Genomic DNA, 23838 nt, shown 5'->3' on the forward strand with positions numbered 1-23838 from the left:
AAATCCTTCTACATGGCACACCTCATCACAAAAGGTTTCTCATCCAGAAAAAAAGAGGTCATTGTTCCCCTCTACTCATCACTCATTAGACCCATTATAGAGTACAATGCCCCTTTTGGTATATACCTCACAAGACATCTACAACAACTGGAAAGGCTGCAAAAATACCTCACAAAGAGGATTACTGGCCTCAAACAGATGCCTTACGCAGACCGTCTCAAAAAACTCCAGCTTTACTCCATCGCATATCGCCTACTCAGAGGTGATCTCTGCCTAACATACAAAGCTATGTCAAACCCAGAGCTGTTGGACATGCTCCACTTAAAGAAATCCCAATCCCTCTGAGCTACATGCTCTAGGGACCTAAACCTTGTCACCACAATAAACAGAACATGCTGGAGGGATAGATTCCTGTCCCAGAGACTTCCTATACTCTGGGACAGACTACCTATCTATGTCAAACAGAGCTCCTCATTAGCACTCTTCAAGAAAAATCTTGATGATCGGATGGATAGTAGGAAATTCACCCCGGGGATCATTTCTGTGCTTCTGCTTGACAGGGACACACGAAAATAATTTTCTTGGGTGGCGAAAGCCAGGGTACTTTTTTAGCTAGGCTTGTATAGGCCCTAGGGCCAATAGCCTAGTACCTACCTATGAACCTATGAACCTATATCAAATAGTAAACTAACCCAATGCATGGGGCAAGTGACTAGCCCACTGGGCTTGTCCAGGTTCACCTGCTGACCTTTACCAACTTGATCAGTCTTGGATTTCATTAACCAAATCATGTCAAACTCCCTGTGGATGAAAAGATCCTCCCAACAAAGGTAAAGGAGAAGTTCATTGGCCCTGGAAAGCACATGCATACAAACAGGTGACCAAAGCAGCTACAGAAAACCACAAATCAAATTCACCAATGGTCCGGTAAAGACCTTGAATAATATGTGGAAGCAGTTGTCTTCCCAATTGGTTTTCTGGATTCCTGGGAAGCTCCCAGTATGTTCTCTAGGCCCTTAAGTATCCTCCCCATGACCCAATGTCCTGAGGCCACCTGAAGGGTGACAAAATGCTCCAACCATCCTAAAGCTGCCAGGTGTACTCTGAGAATGTTAGATAAATCCTCCACTGTATACCTAGCCACTAAAAATTGTAGCAACAACTGTATTCCCTATGGTCTGGTATCAGGGATCAAAGACCTGTAGAATAGCTTGAAAACCTGGAGAGATGAAAAGTAAGCTTTCATAGTGTTACTGGCCCAAGAAAATGCCAAAACTGATAGTGCTAGTTTTCTACAATTATCCAGACTCCCAGAGGAACAGGGATCCTTCTGGATCCGAATGCTTGGCCAGGAGGTGAAACCTGGCAAACTGAAACCAGGAAAGGCAGTCACCTATAGGATTAAGATGACAAGGGACATGAACACATGAAAATGACAAATTAATGTATAATCTCAGTAAAACTAAAAGCCTGATGACTGAGTGGACCCACTTAGACCTGGAAGAAAGTTTCTGAGACTGTGAACCACAGCTATATTAACGGAGTGAAAAATTATCCTTTTGTCATGTAATATATATTTTCATACTAACAATGCCACCCAAATGGGAAAAATTTCTAGAAACATGATGTCCCTCCTACTCTCCACTGACCAGCTTTCCAGCCACCATTCAGAAAACCAGCTGCCCATGAAAAAAAAACCCATAGCAGATCCCCCCCCCCCCCTCAGCCGCATCAGTAAAAAGCTCAAGGTCAGTTGCTGTGGTCCAAGGGGAGTGCCAAAAAGAAACTCCATTGAACTGGCTCAAGAATGTAAACCATAACAAAAGGTCCTCTTTAACCTGCCTGGTTAACCTGACCAGGTGGTGGTTGGGCATATTACCTTTCAACAAGTCAGACACGAACAGTAGGAAGGTTCTGCCGAGAAAAACCTTCCTATAGCCAAAATTCAACAAACCATGTAACTGCATGATGTCTCTTATCTATACTTTTCTGGAACACAAAAATCTCCAAAGTAACTGCCAGACTTGTTGCAGTTTCAGTGGAGGAAGCTTGAAGGAGTTATCAGTGGTTTCAATGTCTAAGGCCAAGAAAGTCAGGAATCAGTTGGGTCCCTCTGGCTTGTTGTCAGCCAAGGGTGCCCCCAACTCTCTCCAAAGCTGCTTGAAAATGGACATCTCTTTCAAAGCACCATCTTGACCATCCCCCACTATCACAAATCATCTTGATAGTGTACTGCTGACTAGCAGGGGGCCAGTTTTTCCCAACACCAATGTAAAGCTGTGTTAAATATTTCATATGTTGCACAAGCCAAGCCATAGCACACCCCACTGGCACTGCAATGTCAAAAAATATCTTACCATTGAACTGAAATCCTAATTAGGACAATCCTCTTGTCTCACAGGGAAAGATGGAAAGCAAATTGGATATCCCTCATACAGAGGCAGTGGTCCATATATCCCATGATGAACTCCACTGCCAGATCCAAAGAAGAGTAGTGTACTGTGGTCAGTTTGGTGTCAATAAAATAATTGCCTGAACCCCCTGCCAGGTGAGATAAGTGATGAATCAATCTGAACTCACCTTCCTGTTTCTTGGGAACCAGGCCAATAGGGGAAATCTTAATTAAAAAATATGGAGGGGTTGAAAAGGAGCCAATTATCCTGCCAGCTCATCGATCTTTCTCTATTAACCTAGCAGCAATGTGCTTGTGTCCTTTGATGGATGACAAATTAACTAACTTGGAATCTAATGGGGCTGTGAAGTGGATTGGATGGCCTATGAAAAACCTTTAATAAGTGTGGCTGCTGCCTTTTGATTTGGGTACACCACCTACCAATCTCTCAGTTTGCCAGAGATGTAGAAAATTGCACATGTCCTTGGGCAACATGCCCCAACACCTGGAAACAAGATGACCCTTCCCATATCCTGAACGCAAGTAGTTATATTTGCAAGTTGGCCAGACACATTTTCCCTGATTGAATGCCCAGCAAAGCCTTGTATCATTCGTATTAGCAGCCCCTTCCTCAATGCCCAGAGGCTGTTCCTTGCCTATCATGGCACTGAGCCATATGTCAGGGTGCCTTAACTCCCAACTGAGGGATCTATCGAGGGCTATCAGCTTCCTGAATTTCTGATCATAATTCAACCACCCAAAACCCCCTTTTTACATGATGGGCTTCTCTTATGGCTATAAAGTAAGCTAATGAAGGCAGTGCTTGGGTAGGATCCTTCTCAATAATTATGTCCATAAATACCACAAAACCCAGAAACCAAGTATCCCAGTTCTTCACAGGTATCCTGGCTGATGCCTTCTTCCATGTGGCAGCTAAAGCTGCCATCAAATCTTTTTTGGATGCATTATCAGTATCCAGTATGCGCTTTATAAGCTCATTATCTACAAGTTTGAAGATATCTACAACTCTCCTTTTATAATCTTATCTTTGACCTTAGAGGGAACATGTGCTGTGATATTAGAGCCAGGTGATCTGGGATATGTGGAGTCAAGGGTAGGCATGGGGAACAAGAATTGGGAAATACACTCATCTGACAGGGGCAGAGCCTCCCTCTCTGAACCATTAACTTCCTCAGACCCCCATTGCAAGTTGGTAAAAGTAACTTCTCCACCTGGTCGACATCAGTACCTGCTCCCACTTCAGGACCCAAAGGTGTAGAGGCAGCAAAGTTTCTTTCTAAAGCTAAGTCAAACAGCCTAATTCTACCCTCTTCAGGCAAAGAATTTATAAAATCCTCTAAACAATTATCAGCAAATTGACCCATACCACTAATATCAAGCCCTGAAGCCCCTACAGAGACATTACCTTGTGCTTCTGTAGATATAACGGATGAGCAGGAAGGGATGACCTTTTGGCTGGCCTTCTTAGCTGCAGCTGGTCCACAACTGCACCTTCTTCCAGATTCAATGAAGGTCTCCTCCTGGAAGTTAATCTTTGTTCAGCTACCCCCACCATTTCTAAATCAATCAGAAACGTTGCCCTTCCTGTGACAAATACAAACATCTCTAATGGACTGCACAGTGCTTGAATCTGAAAGGGAAAGAATTAGCAGCGAGAAGAATACACAAAAAAAAAAAAAAAAAAAAAAAAAAACGGGGAGGGGGGGGGGTCTGATCAATTAAGAACCATACAAAAATCCAGTTATTTAAAGGTAGGATGCTTGGATGTTGTGCTACTTTGAGATTTTAGAATGTATAACACTCAGGATGTTTCCTTGCTTAACCTTCCTTGAGATATGCCACTGTGACTAAAACTAGCTGTGCTGCTGCAGGGTTCCTGGAATAGCATGATCTGTCCTACACAAAAACCACTCATCCAAAACCAAGGATGTGTACGACCTAATAATCAAATGCTGAACTAAACATTATAGACTACCAGTTATCCGAAATGCCATGCCTAAAACTTAGTAACTTTGATACTAACATTACAACTTTAATATAAACTCATTGTACCCAATATACCAGAACACAACTAATTATATAATACCATTTAAATGGGTTCATATTAGAATAATGAAAATGCATTTTGTCGAATGCGTTTTCGTCAACACATGTAGGGCGAACAGGCAAAACAGCGAAGCGGCTGCTCAGCAAATTCTTTCCCTGGTAAAGAAGTTGCTTGACCGCTTCGTTGCTTTGCCTGTTCTGGAGTGTAGTGTGGTCCCTTGTTCGGTATAGCTCCCAAGCGTGATTCTGCAACAGTTACTGACCTTAGGGCTAGGGTGCGGGTTAAGGTAAGTGCATATGTTTGAAAGTGTTTACTGCTTTTTTATTTTGCGTTAGATGTATGGTTGAGTTATGTGTGTGTGTGTGTGTGTGTGTGTGTGTGTGTGTGTGTGTGTGTGTGTGTGTGTGTGTGTGTGTGTGTGTGTGTTTTGTTTTGGGGGGGTAGGATTAGGGTTAAGGTAAGTGTGTTTGTGTTTGGAACTGTTTATGTAAATGTGTGAGAGTTACTGACCTTAGGGTTAGGGTGTGGGTTAAGGTAAGTCCATATGTTTTACAATGTTTACTGGGGTTTTTTTGTTGTTAGCTGTATGGGTGGGTTACGTGCATATGTGTATTTAGTTGTTTACTGTTTTTTTGGGGGGGGTATAATTAGGGTTAGGGTATGTGTTTGGAAGTGTTTAATTTTTTTGGGGGGAGGAAGTTGGAGCAGGGATTTCTTCCATAGGAAAGAAATCGCTGTTCTGTGGTTTTGACATTTTCAGCTTTCGTGGAATATGTGTCGATGTAACACCGTTCACTGTTTTCGGTGTTCGGTGTTATAATATGAACCCCATTTAAATTATGCAGAACCCTCACTAAACATAAAAACAAAATTTGACTGAATTCCCCATAGTCAATCTCCAAAATTAACCCCCATGATAACTCAAGCTACTCAAAAGCAAGATACAGCCCAAGCCTCTCAGCCTCTTAGAGCAAGAAATCTGGACAAAGCCATAAATAAAAGTGGGACAAAGGCCCAAAAATAGAGACAGTTTTTTTTTTAAATATTGTTCTTACAAACTTACAAAGTTGATAAATTAACAGGTTTTGCATTAGCATGATTTTTCTGAAAAGTATTCAGTCTGAAACTCAAATGTCTGTTATTATTTTCTAACCACTCTTTAATGATTTACCAATAACTGACAGAAAACCACAATTTTATGAAAAACTGGCCAAAAATATGAGACAAAAATCTGGACATTCTGTGAAAATCTGTACGACTGAGAATTATGATATGATACAGTCAGTGATGCAATTAAGCACCCCTTTAACACTGACACAGGAATCCAAAATCAAGAAACATGATAAGAAATAAACCTCCAGCACTCAGGCTCTAACTCCTAGTGTGCCTTAATTAAATAAAGCATGTTTCAGCTGCCTAAATTAGTACACTAAACAGGCCCCTGACATGAAGAAGTGAACAATCCAGCAAGCACATACAGATTACAAGCCTAACCATGCCCTAACATAAAGTTTACTGCGACTCCCCTGCTTAATATTGCAACATGCTGTTAATCATGTATATATTTGCATAATTAATCTACAAGAGCCTGTCCCTGTGTGTGCTTGTTTTTATTTTTAATTTTTATTATTTTATATATATAAATATAATTAATTATAATTAACTAATGTTCCACTGTATATTACGTACTACTTTATATATTTTTTATATTTTAGAACATATAATAAAAAGTTGTTTTTTTTTTTAAACATTGTCTACATAAACCTACCCCCCCCCCAGCTGCACTGCATGACTCATGAATCAAACCTTTGATTCTCTATGTATATATACTTTATATCTATCAAATCTCACTTTGTTGATACTTAACATATCGAACTCCCACTTCATCAAAGCAGTGGAACTAAAAAGATGTTCCCAGGGTAAGTAACTACTTACCCAAAAGAAACAAAACCCAAACCGCACCATCCCTAACTCACCCAGGTGGGGGGCTATGCCCCACACACCCCCAATGTTGGGGACTGTGCCTCCCACACACCCCTAACTAAATATACCTACACTGAGATCACACAACAGTTTGGAATTGGGAAAAATTCACCATCTTGCACAACAGGTTACTTACCCTGGGAAGATCTTCGTAGTTCCGATGCTTTGATGAAATTTGATTTTGACAAAGTAAGGTAGGTCCATATATATATATATATATATATATATATATATATATATATATATATTTATATATATATTGTTTTTTTTTTTTTTGCTTAAAACATTTAAAATAAATTAAACACATGTGCTCTATGGGTGACTAAACAGCTGCCATAGAGCCGGTAAGTCCCTCCCCATGACCTCCAACCTGGTCGCTGCCAGCTGACTCCATCTTCAAATATGATGTGCCTTTTGGCAGATTCTGCAGGAAAGAACAGCAGCACTTCTCTTAAATAGGGAGTGCTCACCTGCACCTACCGCCCCCCAATGACAACTCACTCTTGCAGACAATGGACCGTTACTGTCGTCGTCATTTTGTATGTGGTTAGACATTGCTATCTAATCATTTGAAAAAGAAAACAACTTGTTTATCTCTGGTTTCCTCTTACTTCAAGCAGAAGGTTATGCACATATTTGCTGTGATACATTTAATTTTCCTCATAAATGTATTTTTTTATTTGTTTGAAAAGTTCTCTAAAGACAGCTTTAGACTGGGGTGTTTCAATTACTGTATATATTTCTGCATTCAGGTTATGTAACAGATTCTCATATTAGGCATAAGTTCTTTAACATTAAATTGGAAAATAATGTTTTTTTATGTGTAATAACTCTTCAGCTCCTCTGACAAGATAATGAACATCAGCTGAATGTTGATTGGGATGTCGAAAAAGCAATTAGGTTATGCAAAACACACATATTAGAAACTTATGTTTAAAGGAAGAGCCTTCTTGCACAATTAGTATACTAATATTAATGTGTTCAAATCTGGGTCACAGTATATATGTGCAAAGTCTTAAATATGAGTTTATAAAATAAATAGTTTGGTTTAAACAATATAAGAAGCAAGCAAATTACTTTAAATCTCAATGATTTGTCTTGTAAAAACTATGCCACAGTTTATCATTTCAGATCAGGAAACCTGCTCTAGGAGTTGTATTTCCACTATATTAGATAGACAAGATAATCTTGTTATGGCTAAAAATCATCTTTCATATAAAAAGGAGTACTGTGTGTACTTTGGAATGTATTAATGGTGAATGTGCTGTTCTAAATCTTCTCACATTCTCACATCAACTCACATGCAGCTCACAGTTACTGGCGCATGGAACAGTCAGCAAATTTCCTTTCTTGCTAGGGCAAAATAGGCATACAGTAGCTAGCTAGTGGGGCATATAAGACATCTGAAGACCCAAAAAAAGGAAAATAAAGGACAGAATGCATGGTAACAATTTACCTACAATCCACTGTTAAACATGACAGACAATTTCTCTATATTTACTTATGAAAAAATAGTGAATGTCTCTACAGGATTCAGTAAAGCCTATATGGTCATTTTTAATCGTGTGCGCATTGCAGCTTTATGCACACATAGGTGCAGAATGTTTTAGATTCAGTAAGTACTGTGTAGAGGCGTGCACTCCTTCCCAGCAAGATAAACACTGTGGCATCTAAATGACAGAATATGCAGCTGAATTACATGCTAATTAATCAACCTAACACAATGGAGCTATTCAACAAGCTATAAAGCATCTGTGTAGACTTGGTGCTGGTTTTTCCCCTGTGAATTCCAACACTTTTGGAATACAGCCATGGAAAGGTGTCTACATGGACAGGATGTTAGGGGCTGCTGCTACTTTAATTAATTTGTATGTGCTATGGGTTGAAGACAATGCTGCTGCTGCTGCTGGTAATAGGCCTAGGCCAAGAAGGAGAAGAGTTTTCCGGACGTGTTTAACTTTTCACAACTTACATGATGTAGAAATTGTAGAGTGCTACAGGCTGGACAGAGACACATTGCAGGAACTCTGTGATCTCTGCCATCCTTAACTCAGAACCAGAGCCAACCAAGGGGAATCCATCCAATTTGAGACAAAGGTATGTGCAGTCCTTAGAATCTTAGCTACAGATACCTTTCAGAAACCAAAATGCTGGGAGTGTCACGGGCATCAGCATCCAGGATCCTCCACCAATTCTCAAAAGCTATGCTCCCACACGCCAGTGACAACATATATTTTCTCCATAGTTCTGAGGAGAAGGCCAGAAATATGCAGGAGTTCTACCATGTAGCACACTACCCTAAAGTACTGGGTGCCATATACTGCATACATATAGAAATCAGGGCACCACCTGGGGAACAGGGTAAGCTGTACATTAACAGAAAGGGCTACCACTCTATCAACTGCCAAGTTATGTGTGATGCCAGGGGAATCATCTTGAATGTGTGCTCTGCCAGCCCTGACAGTTACCACAACTCACATATCTGGCACACCTCCCAGCTGTTCTAGATGTTTGCTAGGGGGAAATTTCATAGGGTCATCTACTGGGGGATGCAGGCTATGCAGTGGAACAGTGGCAGATGACACCCATCAGAAATGCACAAACACACACACACGCACGCGCACACACACACACACACACACACACACACACACACACACACACACACACACACACACACACACACACACACACACACACACGCGCGCGCGCACGTGGACACACACACACATGCATGGAAGAATGCCATAATGAAGCACACTCTCAAACCAGAAATATCATAGAGTGTGTTTTTGGGCTGCTGAAGTCACAGTTCTGGTGCCTAGCTACATCTGGGGGAGTCCTGCAGTACAATCTATGGACATGTACAGAAATATTCACAGTATATGTCATGCTACACAACATAATCCTGAGGAAACAGCTTCAGCAGGATAAGCAAGGGTAAAGGGAACACATCTGAGCACCAGTGCCAAGGTTGCCACAGCCACAGGCAGATGAGGAGTCAGAGTAGGAACCATCAGCTGCTTTGGGTGTAGGCAGACCTAGGTGTGCTCTGTATGCCCTTGCATTGACTAAAAGACAATGCGTAGCACACTCACTTAGCACCTAGGGGCCTTAAACCTTCCTCCTACACACACATGTCTTTAGTAACATTGATGCTAGGCAACTCACACAACCTTTACCTCCCCATGTATTGGCTGTGTACTGTTAACATCAGAAAGGGTAAGCCCTGAAATACAGCCATGTCAACTGCTGCTTTTACAAGGTATATCTCTAACCTGGAGTGTTTTGTGTAATAATATGAATGAGTGGCATATCCTCGTATCACACTAACTGGTACTGTAAGCAAGTAAGAGTTGAGAGATTGGTAGTGAAATGGTCTTAAAATGTGGCAGCAGAGATTTGTTTGACTTATATGTGTTATTAAGTAGCAGGCATCAGGGATCAAAGATTCACACAGTCATACCCCTGAAAAGTAGGGGTATGACTGTGGCCCAGACTACATGGCCTAGTTTAGCACCATACATTTGCAATGGAGATCTATTAAAGAGGGAAGTTAGAAGGTAATGATACATGTTGCAGTTTCTGACTTCACAGCCCTCACAAGATCATTCACAATAAAATTGGGAAATTTTGATGCTATCAGTTGTGTAACTTTCCAAGGCCAATATATGTCAGATGTAAAATTACCACTTCAGCACCACAAATGCAGATATAGTAAACACTTTAAGTCAGATATGCACCCCGAGCAACAGACACAAAGCTTATGTATCCCTGAATCCAAAAGATAGAAAACAGGGATATGGCACAGTTATCATCATTGGCAGAGGATGTTGTGTGGGGGAGCAAGAGGCCTAGGCAAACACCAGAAGTTGGTGAGTGTGTGTGTGTGTTAGAAAGGGAAGCCAGCAGACATCTGGATAAACCAGCAAATGGCCATTGAGATAAAATGAGTTTGAAGTTGCATGGTTGAACATGTAACTGTTGTGTGTGAGTCTGTAGGGGTCCTCCGGGTGAAATTGGTGTGTGAGAGTCTGCATGGACACAGCCAAGATCTGTGCTGGCTCTACATCTTGGTATGTCAGGGAGGTGTGAGCTGTGCATGGTAGAGGTGGCAGCTCATTGGTGTTGTCCCCAACCATGAAAACTGGCTCTGCCAGGAGTTGCACTTGCACACCCACACCCATGGTCAGCTGTAGTGCTACTTCCTAAACATGACCAATGTCTGCTGTATGAGGTCCCTTCATGGGGACACCCAGGACAAAGACCCTCATGGCCTGCCACATCTGGATGTGGACAGCACACTCACTGATGGTGCAGAGGAAGTACAGCCACTATGGGAGCGTGATCAGGCATAGTCACATTAGCTGACAGCAGATGATGTGGCTGACCTATGCCCACAAGGTTGTCATTCCCCTCCCAGCAGATGTTCCATCACAGACACTGCACGTTCCATTACAGACACCCCACTTTCCAACATGTCATTCACTCAGTCCCTGGAATCGTTAACACAGTAGATGCATTAATGCATGTCAGCCTGAGCCACATCCACAACCCTCAGTATTTGTCTGAAGCATCTATAGGAACATGCCTGTGCCTCTATGATGGCCCTAAACATACATTGACTGGCATGGGAAGAGACACCTGCACCAGGTGGAAGAAGGACAGCAGGCCCCAACTGAGCACCCACATCAACCCTCCTGCATGGCACATCACCTACACTTTGGTTACAGCCAGACACCACAGGCACTGAAGTCTCAGTACACTTCCCTGCTCAATGGCCTTTCCCTCCACCTGTCCAATATCTGTGGTCACTAGAATGGGTAAGCGTAGGCCTACTCGCTGTGTCAAATGGGATGGCTGCATGTCAACGTCAGTGTCAGCTTCAACCTCTGCACTACCTGACTGTGCCTCAGTTTGGCCACCATCATCATCAGAGTCTGATGATACACTGACATCAGGTAGCAGAAACCCCACAATTTTACAGTCATGATCACCTGTGATAAAAAGCAATAAACACAGGACAATATTATTTCCTGCACTACTGTATTCCAATATATGCTAACAAACTAACAGTGGTGCCACTATTACAGACATTGCAGCAATACACACAACAGGCCTGACATCAACAGCACACACTAAAATATTTATTTCACTTGTTCATCAGTACTGACACAAAAATGTGTGGCTTACCATCTACAGATGAGAGTCTCCTCTGTAAGTTAGATGCACCTGTAAGAAGTTAAGCAAGAGGTAAGAGCAACATCATCACAATTAAAAGTAACACAGGTGGTAATATTTCTACTGGTTTATATGTCTATTAATTATACTGTCAACAAGGAAGTGGCTGTCAATTCAAACCTAAGCTAATAACTGTACCAATCTTTATCCCCCCATAAAAAATGCATGTGACAGAGAAGTAACATATTGATTTCAATTGTTTTACTATACAACTGTATTCAACATTTGAGATAGCAAAGCCTACCTGGAAGATCCTCCTGGGATGTGCTTGCTGTCTCTGATACTGTTGCTCCCATATCCAGGACATGTTGTACTGCATTTTCCTGTGAGCTACCTGGATCCTTGATACTGGCCAGGAACTCTTCACTGGGAGTCAGTGGTGGTTCCTTAGCAGGCTTTCCCTGGAACCCATCTGGTCATGGTCCACTGCAGCTGGTCTCCACAATGCAGATGTGATTATGTCAGTGGGCTGTGGTGCATCTGCTTGTATATCCTGCCATGGTCACCCACAGCATTTAGATCAGCAACTATCTTTTGCTAAATTTGCATCCTACTTGCCATATCTCCCCATCCCTTTTCCAGCAGAAAAAGTGCCATGGTGTCTAAAGTCATCTACTATGACCTGGTTCTCGGCATTGGTGAAGGGGACTGTCTGAGGATTAAGACGCCTGGGTGGCATACTCCTAGATGTCCTACAAGACAACAGAAAAATAATGCACATAAGTGTCACACAGGTAAGGAGTACTTGTTGTCAGATAAAACAGAAAAGGTAACCAATCAGTATTACCCCCCCCCCCCCGTAGACACATACAACAGTCCACAGATGTGAAACTGTGAAATACTAACAGGCAGGACACAAAACAAGGAGAGTAAAATGAGGAACAATCCTTGTTTGTGCCATAACAGTAGCTCACCTTTGCTCCCCCACCCACAAAAGAACAGTCTATTCTTGTTTATGTGGCACATTTTGCTAACAAACCATCTTTGAAATACTAAAAGTGCAATCAACACATCTGTGCCTGAAACATTTGTATATATTTATCACAACGCATTCCATTTTCATCTATTGGAAATCATGTATACCTCAGAAATGGCTTGGCAAACATGCTCATACCATCAGTACACTTCTAAGTAATGTATACAGATACAAAACACACACCTACATTCATGGAGGCTCTCAATAAAAATATGCTCAAGCAACAGAGACCTCCAAAGTAGAAATGCAAGCAACCTCCAACCCCCAGTACAACCCAAATGGCACATAGCCCACAAACTCAGTGTGCCACTCAACCACAGCTCATAAGGCATAACAACGTATCCAACCCTCTAGTTATAGATGACTCTATAGTCAGACATACTGATGTTCCACTCACCAGGCTAAACAAGGAGAAAGTTACTGTCAGCTGCCTGTTGGGTGCCAGGGTCCACCACATAATGCACGCACTCAGGTCACTCCACAAGAAGTACAAATATGTCTTTGTCATTGTCCATGTTGGTGTAAATGACCTGAGACATACCTCCCTGGACTACATGAAAAGAGACATGGAGGAGCTCTCTGATCTTGTAGCCCAGGCAGGTATGACCCTAGCCCTGCGTAGCATCCTGCCATCACCCAGAATGATACCACAGTACAAGGACAAAATGATTGACTTCAACAATTGGCTAAGCTTCTGGTGTCATTCTAAGGGAATCCAGTATCTGTCTGCCTGGGATGACATGATCGATAGACCATGATGCTTTGCCAGAGATGGCCTGCACCTGTCGCCCTTGGGATTCCAGATACTGGCTAAGGCTCTTGCCACACCTACAGTGCCTTTTTTAGGCAAGGTTCAAATGACAAATTCACCGCCATATCAGGTACAAGTAAGCAAAATCTGAGGGTAATGCTACTCAATGCTAGATGTCTAAACCTCAAAATGCATTCACTCGAGGCACTCCTTAAAATGGAGAACATCGACATCGGTGCAGTGACAGAGACCTGGTTCAAGGTCCTAGAGAGAATCCCTGCATTACCAGGCTATAATTCATATCACACCTTTCGGCTACCTAACCTGGACCAAAACACTAAAGGTGGAGGCATGTCCATATTCATTAAGGATATCCACACCTTTAGGCTAGTTGCTCAGCATAATGCATTCGAGATTATCCAAATGCAACTAACTATGGGCAAGACCGTAATCCAAATTGTAACTTCCTACAGATCCCCCACCATGCCCCAGGATTCCCACTCTTCATTTCTTGATACACTGGAAAATATTAAGGTACAACCCAACATCCTAATAATGGGTGAGTTCAACTACCCCACCATTAACTGGGAAAACTACTTGCGTACCAACTCTTTTGCTCAATATTTTCTGGAATTCATAAATTCCAATGCCTTGGATCAACTTATCCACACCCCCACCAGGGACAGCAATATCCTAGACCTGGTCATTACCAGCATGGGTGACCGGTGTTCCACACCAGAGGTCAAATCCTTGTTGGTCAAATCCGACCACAAGCTAATCACCCTAGACATCCACATCCCGCTCCCACCCCCCATTATGGAAACCACCATAAAGAATTTCTCCAATGCCAACTTCACACTTCTTAAGACAGAAGTGACAAACTTCATGACACCCATGCAGATGGAAAATAGAGGTACAACTGCTGAATCCTACACAAATGCACTTTATAAGCACTTACATGAGTGCATGGATCGTGCTATCCCTAACAGAACCAAGATGCTATCCTCCAAAAAAAGGAAGATAATCTGGTGGCCCCCTAGCATAAACAAACTATACAACAGAAGAAAGAAACTGTTGCAAAAGAGAGTAAAATCCCATGATTGGAGGTCTCAGTAAGAAGCTGAGATCCCTCATAAAATCCTCCAAACCTAGTTAGGAAAACAAAATTGCCACTGATTCTAAAAACAACTACAAAGCATTCTATAGGTTCATAGGTTCATGGGTTGGTACTAGGCTATCGGCCCTAGGGCCTATGCAAGCCTAGCCATAACAATTCCCTGGATATTTCTTCCCACAATATTTACTTCTCTGGGCCCCTGTCTAGCAGGGTGACTGACATGATCCCCGGAGTGAATTTCCTATTTCCCATCCAATCATCAAGGTTCCTTTTGAAGAGGGTCAATGAGGCGCTCTGCTTGACATGTATGGTCAGTCTATTCCAGAATATGGGGAGTCTCTGGGTCAGGAACCTATCTCTCCAACATGTTTTGTTCATTGTGATGACAAGGTTTAGTTCCCTGGAGCGTGTGGCTCTGAGGGATTGGGATTTCTTTAAGTGGAGCATGTCCAACAGCTCAGGGTTTGACATGGCCTTGTATGTTAAGCAGAGATCGCCTCTGAGTAGACGATATGCCACAGAGTATAGCTGGAGTTTTTTTAGACGGTCAGCATATGGCATCTCCTTTAGGCCTGTGATTCTTTTAGTGAGGTATTTCTGTGGCCTTTCCAGCTGTTGCAGATGTCTTGTGAGGTACATACCAAATGGGGAATTATACTCTATAATGGGTCTAATGAGGGATGAGTACAGTGGGACAATGACCTCTTTTTTTCTGGATGAAAAGCCCTTAGTGATGAGGTGTGCCACATAGAAGAATTTCCTGACTGTTGTGGTGACGTGGTTATCGAAAGTGATAAATTTTGTTATGGCTTTCTGGGAGAAGACATACATCTTCAATAACATCGACCACAGTGAGAGCCTATTGTTCTACACTCGCTTTTTGGATGATATTTTTGTTATTTTTATAGGTAACCAATTGCAAGCACAGGTTTTTGTCAACTACTTGAATTCAGCTACGGAATTCTTGAAGTTTACTTTCAACTTCAGCACAAGTGAGATAGACTACCTTGATTGTAAATTATATAAGGACACTAGTAATCATAGATATGTGTGCAAAATACATAGGAAGGAGACATACTCTAACTCTTTTCTTCATTTGACAAGCTGCCACCCCTTCCATCAAAAACGCTCTATTGTGAAGGGACAATTGATTAGGGCAGCCAGAATGGTATCTTTGGATACAGACTTTAGGGCTGAATGTATTTTCTTGGGCAACATGTTCCAACAATGTGGTTATCCAGAGGATTTGATTGAATCTCTAATTAGAGAAGTCACCTACAAGAGAAATATGGGTCTTATAGTACCACTACTTAACAACAGACCCATTTTAGATGACACACTTCAAGTGTGTAACCTGGAAGAACCTATGTCTAACAAGTCCCTACAGCCCTTTGAGCATGTACATATGCTTAATATTACCTTAGACTTTAGCACGAGTTTCATTACTACATTTAACATCAGTAGTACATCAATTCGGTCCATTTTGTACAACAATTGGGAACTTATTAGACTTGATAGGTCCTTACTTCTGGAACATAGCCAAGTCCCCAATATAGTGTTTAGGAGGGGTGCCAATCTTAAAAGCTTGGTCGAAAAGAATAAGAGTGTGTCCTTTTGTAAATCAGTTGGTATGACTATGTGTGGGTGTTGCAGAATGTGCAGACATATGGAGATAGGTGAAACCTTTTTTATTAACAAGAGGAAATATAAATTGAAAGGTAAATTCCATTGTAATTCTAAATGTGTAGTCTATCTGGCTAAGTGTCAATTATGTCCAGCATTTTATGTTGGAAAAACTGAACGCAGACTAGGCGAAAGAGTCTACGAACACACTTATGCCATAGAGAGACAGAAATTCGAAAGCTCTTTGGCAATGCACAATATGACCCAAGAGAACCATACATTTAAGTTTAAAGTAATAGATCAAGTTCCTACTAACAGTAGGGGTGGACCAATGAATTGGTTACTTGAAGAGTGCGAACTAGCCTGGCAGATTAGGCTTAATGCCTTTTCACCACCAGGCTTGAATGAGTCATGCAACATTGCTTGCCTTCTCAAACTTTAAAGTCTAGCCAAGTAGAGTTTGCCTGTATTATTATTGGGTGGGGGTTTTACAAACTTCAAGTATAGTGTACATTACAACCTGACGTTTAGCACTTTATAAATATGACAAATTCAGGTAATCATCAGTTTTTACCATTAACTTTGCAGTATTTTTGGTAAATTTGGTCCGTCTCCATCCACGATAAGTTTAGTTGCTCTTTCATAGTCAGATTAACACTGGTTATATGGTGATAGTGTCACCCTTGAACAATTATAAGATTAATAAATAGGATGATTCCATAATAGATAATGTCTGTCTCGGTTATTTAGTCCACTGTGAGGCAGAGTATCGTATAGCAGAACCGATCACTAGTATAAGTCTGAATACCTTTGAGATTTGTTGGTTAACTATCTTCAGTAATGATATAACTGTTTTTAAATATAGATTTGGTTTGTACTATTTTTGAACAAGCTAGTTCATAAGCTTTAATATGAGATGAGAAAAAGTATGTTGCAAGATCGCCATATTTTGGCGAGATAGATATATGGTTTGAAGTTGATTGCATGTGTTTAATGTTTTAATATTAATGAGCTTTCATGCAATAGCTCAGCTGATTTTAAATCACATGACTTTATTTTTGCATTTAAACTTTCTGATGTTCTGTTTTCTGTAATCTGAAGAAGTCGCCTTATAAGCGGCAACGAAAAGCGCTTAATTAAACAGTTTTAATTTACAGTGTTTGTGACCTGTCGGTCTTGTTGGGACTTCCGAGTTTTTTGGTTTGTGTTATTTTACTAGTGTGATAATCATTATCGAAAGTGAGACCACTGTCCACCTGTGTCCCTAAGTCTCTCATCACACTTTCGATGTTTAGCGTCCTGCCACCTATGTGGTAATTCATGGGTACATGTTTTTTTCCAAAGGGGATAACTATACATTTCTTGGCATTAAGCTTGAGCCCATGGCTCTGGCACCAGGCATCTGTTTCTGTAAGGCCTTTTTGTAAAATATCCACATCATTTGGGGATTCAATAATGGCTCCCAGTTTGCAGTCATCTGCAAACTTTGTTAGTCAGAGTCCCTTAGTGTTGGCCCGTACTTCAGAGAAGTAGATGCCAAACAAGAGTGGTCCCAGGACTGAACTCTGAGGTACTCCACTTTTCATGTGTCTGGAGCTGGATTTGGAGTCAGTTACTTTTACAGTCTGAGTTTTGTCAGTAAGCCAGTTGGCAACCCATCGAGTGATGTAGGGATTTATGCCCAGCTTAGTAAGTTTATCTATGATTCCAGAGTGAGGGATGGTGTTGAAGGCCTTGGCGAGGTCCAGATAGGCTGTGTGGACTGCCTTACCCTCGTCCACAGCTCTGGAGACTGATTCAAAGAAGTCAATCAGATTCAGGAGACAAGATCGGCCCTTCACAAACCCAAACTGGGTGGGGTCCAGTGTTTGAAAGATGCCATTGTCTTTGTTTATAAGTTCATTGATAATACGTTCCATGCCCTTGCAGATCAGGCTTGTCAGACTGATGGGATGGTAGTTCCCAGGATCCAAGGCAGATCCTCCCTTGTGGAGTGGGATAACTGTCGCTGTGCGCCACTCAGTAGGCACGAAGCCTGAGGTGAGGCTATGATTAAACATGACATTTAGGTGAGGTGCCAGCTCATTTTGTAGTTCATGTAGTACACAGCCTGGGATGTCATCTGGTCCCATGGATGCTGTATTCTTAGCTTTGGAGAGTGCGGTTTCTACCTGTGTGGCCATGATTATTGGAATTTGACAATCTTTTGGTATTGAGATGGGCCCTTTAGGGGGTGAGAGGGGGGTGAAGTTGGCACTAAATCGATCTGCCAGGATATTGGCAATATGCTTGGGATTAGTATATTTAATGCCATTCTGTTGTAGCTCAGAGCAGATCTGAGCATTGCCATTTAGATTCTTGACAGAACTATAGAATGCCTTGTGGTTGTCTTTGGAATCTTTGGCAATATTATTTTTATAACTAGCTTTTGATGATTTTATGAGGGATCTCAGCTTCTTACTGAGGCTGGTGAGGGGGTTTTTTGCATCCTGGGATTTTACTCTTTTCTGAAACAGTTTTTTCCTTCTGTTGTATAGTTTGTTTATAGCAGGGAACCACCAGATTGGCTTCCGTTTTTTGGAGAAGAGCATCTTGGTTCTATTTGGGATGGCACGATTCATGCATGAGTGGATGTGCTCGTACAGTGCCTTAGTGTGGCAACCCATCTTCTGACATAGGGATTTATAGCTAGTTTAGTGAGTTTATCTATAATTCCAGAGTGGGGGATGGTGTCAAAAGCTTTGGCGAGATCTAGATAGGCTGTGTGAAAAGAGGAAAAGCTATGTCAAGAATCTCAATGACAACACTCAGATCTGCTCTGAGTTACAGCACAATGGCACTAAATATACAGAACCAACTGATATTGCCAACATGTTGGCAGATAGGTTCAGCACTAACTTTACCCCCCTCTCACCCCCTAAAGGGCCCATCTCTATACCGGAAGAATGCAAAGTTCCTGTAATCACGGCTGCACAGGTAAAAACTACACTTTCCAAAGCCAAGAACACCACATCCATAGGACCTGACAACATCCCAGGCTGGGTTCTACACGAACTATACAATGAACTGGCACCCCACCTAAGCACCATGTTCAATCATAGCCTCACCTCAGGCTTTGTGCCCACTGAATGGTGCACAGCGACAGTTATCCCACCCCACAAAGGGGGAGCCACCACAGACCGCAGAACTATACCCCATTAGCCTAATGAGCCTGGTCTGCAAGGCCATGGAAGTATCATCATGGAACTTATAAACAAAGACATTGGTAATCTCCATACTCTGGACCCCACCCATTTCAGGTTTGTAAAAGGCAGATCATGTCTCCTAAACCTGATAGACTTCTTTGAAGCAGTCACCAAAACCATAGATGAGCGTAAGGTGGTTCACACAGCCGATCTAGATCTCGCCAAAGCTTTTGACGCCATCCCCCACTCTGGAATTATAGATAAACTCAGTAAACTAGGTATAAATCCCTATGTCACAAGATGGGTTGCCAACTGGCTCACTGACAGAACCCACACTGTGAAAGTAGCAGACCCCAAATCTGACTTCAGACCAGTGACAAGTGGAGTACACAGGGTTCAGTCCTGGGTCCTCTCCTATTTGGTATCTACATTTCTGAAGTACAGACTAACACAGAAGGTCTTTGGCTAATGAAGTTCACAGATGACTGCAAGCTAGGAGCCATAACCGAAACTCCTAATGATGTGGACATCCTACAAAAGCGCGTCACTGAGACAGATGCCTGGTGTCAAAGCCATGGCCTCAAGCTCAATGCCAAAAAGTGCATTGTCATCCCCTTTGGTAAAAACTCTAACCATGAGCTACCACATAGGTGGTAGTCTACTTAACACCAAAAGTGTGATAAGAGACCTTGGGACACAGGTGGACAGTAGTCTCTCCTTTGATAATCTCATTGCCACAGTAGTCAGGAAATCCTTCTACATGGCACACCTCATCACAAAAGATTTCTCATCCAGGAAAAAAAGAGGTCATTGTTCCCCTCTACTCATCACTCATTAAACCCATTATAGAGTACAATGCTCCTTTTGGTATGTACCTCACAAGACATCTACAACAACTGGCATCTACAACAACTGGAAAGGCCACAGAAATACCTCACAAAGAGGATTACTGGCCTCAAACAGATGCGCTATGCATACCGTCTCAAAAAACTCCAGCTTTACTCCGTTGCATATCACCTACTCAGAGGCAATCTCTGCCTAACATATAAAGCTATTTCAAACCCAGAGCTGTTGGGCATGCTCCACTTAAAGAAATACCAATCCTTCTGAGCTACATGCTCTAGGGACCTAAACCTTGTCACCACAATAAACAAAACATGCTGGAGGGATAAATTCCTGTCCCAGAGACTTCCCATACTCTGGAACAAACTATCTGTCTATATAAAACAAAGCTCCTCATTAGCACTCTTCAAGAAAAACCTTGATGATTGGACGGGAAATAAGAAATTCACCGTGGAGATCACCTCTGTGGCTCTGCTCGACAGGGGCACAGGAAAAAAAAATTTTGGGTGGCGAAAGCCAGGGTACCTTTTTGCCTAGGCTTACATAGGCCCTGGGGCCAATAGCCTAATACCTACCTATGAACCTATGAACCTATGACTTTAGTGTTGGCATTCCTAGAGTGTAGCAGAATAACAGTGATGTCGCTTCAAGATGGTGTTTTTTCATTGGAAAGTTTTCCCTTGAGACACCGCCTATAAGATGCACTATTGGGACATTAACAGCCTTGGCCAGTACACAAAATCCCAGGAGTGACTGGTGAAGACCATCTCTGGCAAAGCATTGAGGTCTGTTGAGCAAGTCATCCCAGGTTGACATGTAGTGGATCCCCTTACAATGACACCACATGCTAAGCCAATTATTGACTTCAATCATTTTCCATGTGTATTGAGCCATCATCTTAGGTGAAGGGAAAAGCAGTACATTAATACTTGCACTACTATACTCTGCAATGCTATGTTGCAATATATGTTAAGCTATATACACTGCTGTCCCTATTACCAACTTGTTTAACCCCTAGTAGGACATGAGGGCATTCTTTTATAACAAACATCTGTAGTTACTTGTAAATAAAAAGCTCTTTACACAGGAATCTCATGAGCAACAATGATGTATACTGTTGACATTTGGCAAAATTCTGCAAAGTTGACACATGGCAATCTGTAATGTCCTGACAATACTGTGAAATCTATCAATGTGCTCACACCTACAAGGCATAGGTATGAATCTAAACTGTGTACAGTCAGAAAGTATCTGTACAGCTGGCAATCATTCAGACACTACATCAATCCATCCAGCAGGCCTGGGATCACACTTTAGCAAATACATTGCACTAAATCAACATCTTTAACAAAACAGTGTTGTGTTTACTAGGAGCAGGAGCATGGGCTTGTCTGATTCCTGATAGTCTTGTGAAAGTATGAGGGAGAAGTAATGTAAACAGCACCACATGTTGCACTATAACAGGATAATACATCCAAAGATCCCACATTTACAGTAGCTACTATGTTAATTTGTATGTTGGTTACAATCTCAGTATAACATTCAAAGTGCTGCTAACCTCCTCCGCCACCCCAAAAAAACACTTGACACTCATGTAAAACTATGTAAACCCTGACACACTGAATGCCATAGTATTTCAATGCTGATCCAACTAAGCATACCTGGATGCTCCTCTTGCGTGGAAACAGTGGCACCCACATCCACAACATACTGTGTGATGGATGCCTGAGAGCTGAACTGTGTTCCTAGGTACACCAGGAATTCCTCATTGGCTGACAGTGGTTGTTCTGCTACAGGCCCTCCACCAGTGACACCACGATCCCTGGCCATGTCCACTGCACTTCTACATGCGGCATTTATCATATCAGTGGTAGGGTGCTGCACCTGCTCATATGTCCTGCTTTGGTGACCGATAGCATTCACATCACAGATCAGATACAATGCTGCCTTCTCTTCCCTGTTTGACCCCCCCCCCCAGACAGCAGGAGTTGATGGTGTTGATGCAAGGTCTCCAGGATGATGTCTTCTGCAGTGTCTGTAAAAGGGCCCCTGTGTTGGGGATATGTATTTCCCGAAAGACAACAAAATGGGAACATGTCAGGATCACATACATGGGAATACAGTATATAGAGATATATCAATAAAGGATGGCTAGCAGTATTCACTGCTTGATTACACATGTCATATTCAACAGTGTGCAAACATACAGAAATTATGTGGATGCAGGTAGGATAGTAGCAATAGTAAGCTATTCATGTTTGTGCCATGACAGATACTGATTTATGATGACACAGCCAACACAGCAGTCCATTGTAGTGTGGACCCCCAGGGTAACCCTCCCTTATAATATATAAAAACAACCATGCCAAACAAATAGCAGTGTACTAATACAACTGCTATTAAGGGAAATGTCCTGGAGACCAGTGTACCTAATTAACATAAAGCATTCTACCTTTCTGTATTCTAGTTCATTAGTAGGTGTAACGCATCTGGAGATCAACGCATGTCATCAGTGCAGTTCTAAGAAAGGCTTAACGATATAAATCCCATTCCCCTTAAGTATATTATATGCATTATGTTGGACTGGTTACATACCTGATAGAGTACAATACTCCTCTGTTGAAAGGTACAGATATATGAATGCTGTGCCAACGAGGTCACCCTGCAAAATAACTATCATACACAATGGTTCCCCTAGCTAGATGTTTGCCTTTTTAACATGGTTTTCATTAGCAAGTTATTTCCTCTAAACCAATCTGTGATTCTGAAGTGCTAATTGCAGCCTACACAGCTGATTTATAATATAATCAGCCAATCCCATGCAACCACTGGACAAGATATAAGGCCTCAATGTAGATTGCGACCCCTTTCTCATATGTTGGGGTAGAAATTACTGGGTAAAGATATGTCATAGCAGAGAGAATGTCTGTAGCAACTACTTTTTACATTCAGATGTGTGTACTACAGGCTGAAGCTGAAGCTGATGCTGCAGGCAATAGGCACAGGCAGAGGAGGTGAACACTTTGCAGGACAACAAGCTTTAAGAGTAAGTGTAGGACTTGTGGCAGCCTTATTGTATAGTCAGAGCCAGATTGAGGGACTCCATCCCATGGAAATTAGGTTGTGTGTTTAAGGTAAGTATGTTAGCCAAAGGTCTCACAAACAGAATAAAAGCCAAAATGCTTGGTGTGTCATAGAAAAAGGTAGAGGATACATTAACCATTATGACACGCAGTTGGGCCACTGCCAAGTCATGCGTTATGTCATGGTAGTACCATGTTATGTGTCTGCTGGCAACCCTTTCGTCTAGCACAGCCTCCATATATGTATGTTACTTGTGCAGCTGTGGTTGTCTGTAATATAACTAGCAAATCATTGTAAGCTGCAGTCTGGTATTACTGGGTCACAATTTCAGTATACACTTTGAAATCCTCTGGGAATTCAGGATAATGCATGACCTGATATTCTGTGCACTTTCTAGTGTTGTTGTTGGAGTAGTTAAGAGTAGTCCTATCTATAGGCCTTTGACTTATACTATTTAGAAGCAGACATTCCATCTGTATTGCCATAGGTGGATAAATAGTAGATGAGACAGACATACATATCACAGTTTATAATGCTGATGACCACATGCATGTATTTTCAATGCTAGATGCAGC

The sequence above is a fragment of the Protopterus annectens genome, chromosome 14.part0 (genome assembly GCF_019279795.1).
Source record: "Protopterus annectens isolate FY-2018-M chromosome 14.part0, PAN1.0, whole genome shotgun sequence".
NCBI classification, from domain to species: domain Eukaryota; kingdom Metazoa; phylum Chordata; order Ceratodontiformes; family Protopteridae; genus Protopterus; species Protopterus annectens.